Below are 4112 nucleotides of genomic sequence, written 5' to 3'. Positions count from 1 at the left end.
CCACATCGGCGGAGCAGGTTCATCATTCAGCACAACTACACGGCATTTGAAATCAAAGTCCACCTGAGAGAAACAACGAGGGATCGAGGACTCCCCAGAACAGTATGTGACTCAAAATACACACATCATGGCTACCGCCATCTTCGAAGGCAGAGCTTCCGACGGCGCTTGCCTACCTCGCCTGCGGCCAGCAAAGTCGCGGCAACAAGGAGTCATCGACTTCCACATTCCAGCTGATGCGGCACCCTCGGTAGCCGTGTATCTGTTATTGGATTCAGCGGATTATTCTCCAGATAGCGCGGCTGACATTCAGTGCAGAAGAAGCACTAAGGACTTCTATTTCCGGTTGCGAATGGCATAACTTTTAATATTAATTGCTGCATCCTGACAAAGTAGTAAGCGTTTCCAGCCCAGCACATGCCTTCAGTCAAGCTGCCTCAACCATATATATAGTTTCTATGATACTTGTCTTACTGTGTGAAACCTTCAAAGTAATATTATATCGCATGAGTAGATAATGTCAGCATTTTAAAATTTTAAAGTCGGTGAATAATTATATGAAATTCTGATTTATATGAAATACTGACACTCGTGATAAGAGCAGCACGTCGATTGGGAATGCACTGGCTGTATAGAGTACTGTCGAGTGTGTTGAGAGATAGTACAATATCTGACGATTGGAGAAGACGAGGCACTGTTCCCATCTTAAAAAAAGGCAATAAAATACTTTGTAAAAACTACAGAGGAATAACTCTTATGAATGATACAGTCAAGATTTTTGAAAGTTACTAAATCGAATAAGTAAATTTGATAGGAAAGGAGCTGAGTGAAGAACAGCATGCGTTTAGGGAAGAAAGAAGCACGATCGACCTCATATTTTCTATCCGTCAACTGATGGAAAAAAGTTGGGACTATAACAAAAGGGTTATAATGGTTTTTACACACATAGAAAAGGCATATGACTCAGTTAACAGAGAAAGACTGTGAGAGAAACGCTTTTTCCAGGTCGACAAATCCTATGAAGGTGTCTTGATTTTTCTTTAGCCTTGCTTCCATTAGCCGTATCGTCAGAATTGCCTCTCTCGTCCCTTTACTTTTCCTAAAGCCAAACTGATCGTCACCTAGCGCATTTCTTTTCCATTCTTCTGTATATTATTCTTATAAGCAGCTTCGATGCATGAGCTGTTAAGCTGATTGTGCGATAATTCTCGCACTTGTCAGCTCTTACCGTCTTCGGAATTGTGTGGATGATGCTTTTCCGAAGGTCAGATGGTATGTCGCCAGACTCATATATTCTACACACCAACGTGAATAGTCGTTTTGTTGCCACTTCACCCAATGATTTTAGAAATTCTGATGGAATGTTATCTATCCCTTCTGCCTTATTTGACCGTAAGTCCTCCAAAGCTCTTTTAAATTCCGGTTCTAATACAGGATCCCCTATCTCTTCTAAATCAACTCCTGTTTCTTCTTCTATCACATCAGACAAATCTTCACCCTCATAGAGGCTTTCAATGTATTCTTTTCACCTATCTGCTCTCTCCTCTGCATTCCCGTGGAATTCCCGTTGCACTCTTAATGTTACTACCGTTGCTTTTAATGTCACCAAAGGTTGTTTTGACTTTCCTGTATGCTGAGTCTGTCCTTCCGACAATCATATCTTTTTCGATGTCTTCACATTTTTCATGCAGCCATTTCGTCTTCGCTTTCCTGCACTTCCCATTTATTTCATTCCTCAGCGACTTGTCTTTTTGTATACCTGAGTTCCCGGAACATTCCTCTTTTCATCGATCAATTGATGTATTTGTTCTGTTACCCATGGTTTCTTCGCAGCTACCTTCTTTGTACCTATGTTTTCCTTCCCAACTTCTCTGATGGCCCTTTTTAGAGATGTCCATTCCTCTTCAACTGTACTGCCTACCGCGCTATTCCTTATTGCTGTATCTATAGCGTTAGAGAGCTTCAAACGTATCTCGTTATTCCTTAGTACTTCCGTATCCCACTTCTTTGCGTATTGATTCTTCCTGACTAACGTCTTGAACTTCAGCCTACTCTTCATCACTACTATATTGTGATCTGAGTCTATATCTGCTCCTGGGTACGCCTTATAGTCCAGTATCTGATTTCAGAATCTCTGTCTGACCATGATGTAATCTAATTGAAATCTTCCCGTATCTCTCGGCCTTTTCCAAGTATACCTCCTCCTCTTGTGATTCTTGAACAGGGTATTCGCTAATACTAGCTGAAACTTGTTACAGAACTCAATTAGTCTTTCTCCTCTTTCATTCCTTGTCCCACGCCCATATTCTCCTGTAATCTTTTCTTCTACTCCTTCCCCTACAACTGCATTCCAGTCGCCCATGACTATTAGATTTTCGTCCCCCTTTGCATACTGCATTACCCTTTCAATATCATCATACACTTTCTCTATCTGTTCATCTTCAGCTTGCGACGTCGGCTCCAAGAATCTTCTTGATTTTTTGTTAACTTCTATAAACAGAAGAATAATAGTAGCATCACAGTACTCCATAATTTTAATCTTAGTAGCACTGACTTATTTCCAATCTGCCACTTCGTTATGCACTGTTTACTGCATGCATGTCAGAGCCTGTTGCCAACAGAGATGAAACCATCTGGGCCGACAGTTACATCTTTACAAGACAAGAGGTAAGCAAGTTACCTTCAGTTATGCTAGGGATAGCGAGCGCTGACATTATTTATTTAAATCCACCGTGTTCGTTAATCCTGCCACATCTTTTTCGTGGGAAGTATTCAGGAACCCACTGTGTAGTATTGGAGGGTAACACTTTGCATCTTTTGCGAGCTATACTTGACATACCTCATGAATATCTTACAGCAGTCCAAACTGCTTCAAGACGTGTCCATATCCTTTGGAATTTAGAGTTTTCTTACGGTGTGTAAGGGGACCACACCGCACCCACGAAAAACATTCCCACACTGTAATACCAAGGATACTGTACGTCACTCTTGACACTACACATGATGGCAGGTGACGTTCTACAAGCATTCACTAATTGACCCTTGCTATATCTAGATTGAGCCTTTGCATTTCCCTTTTCAGATTTTATAGTTTCCCTACCACGTTAAAGCTTCTGGCATTCCCCGCCCCGAGTCGTACAACGTTGTCCTTTCGTTGATTATTCAATCTTTTTCTCTTGGTAAACTCCTCCTTGGAGGTTCCCTCCCGGAGATCCGAATGGAGGCAGTGGAGAGATCATCATGACACTTCTTCAATTACAGGCCACATGTCCTGTGGATACACGTTACGTGTCTTTAATGCAGTGGTTTCCATTGCCTTCTGCATCCCCATGTCGTTGATCATTGCTGATTCTTCCACCTTTAGGGGCAATTTCCCACCCCTAGGACAAGAGAGTGACCTGAACCTCTATCCGCACCTCCGCCCTCTTTGACAACGCCGTTGGCAGAATGAGGCTGACTTCTTATGCCGAAAGTCTTCGGCCGCCAAAGCTGAGTATTTATCAAAATTTAGGCAGTGGCGGGGATCGAACCCGGGACTGAAGTCATTTTGATTTTGAATCAAGGACGCTACCCCTAGACCACAGGTACATCATACACACTTCCTACCAAACAATGAAACACCTGATTTGGAATAAAGGAGTTTCAGAAAAAGCAAAACTCCTTATGTATAAGAGTTATTACTTCCCTTTTGTCACCTATGGAGGAGAAACATGGACAATGACAGAAAGGGACTGGAGCATACTGCAAGCAGGGGAAATGAAATTTCTCAGAGCAGTTAAGGGAAAAACAAGAATGCACAGAGTAAGGAATGTTGATATTAGAGCCGGCCGCTGTAGCCGAGCGGTTCTAGGTGCTTCAGTCCGGAACCACGCTGCTGCTGCGGTCGCAGGTTCGAATCCTACCTCGGGCATGGATGTGTGTGATGTCCTTAGGTTAGTTAGGTTTAAGTAGTTCTAAGTCTAGGGGACCGATGACCTCAGATGTTAAGTCCCATAGTGCTTAGAGCCATTTTAGATATTCGAAAGGACCTTAAGCAAGAAAGTATGGGAGAAGAAATTGGAAAAGAGAGATTGGGATGGTATGGACATGTTAACAGAATGCGTGGTCAGAGA

Source organism: Schistocerca nitens, chromosome 2 (assembly GCF_023898315.1).
Source record: "Schistocerca nitens isolate TAMUIC-IGC-003100 chromosome 2, iqSchNite1.1, whole genome shotgun sequence".
NCBI classification, from domain to species: domain Eukaryota; kingdom Metazoa; phylum Arthropoda; class Insecta; order Orthoptera; family Acrididae; genus Schistocerca; species Schistocerca nitens.
The sequence above is the reverse complement of the archived record's forward strand: the minus strand, read 5'-3'. Positions refer to the sequence as shown.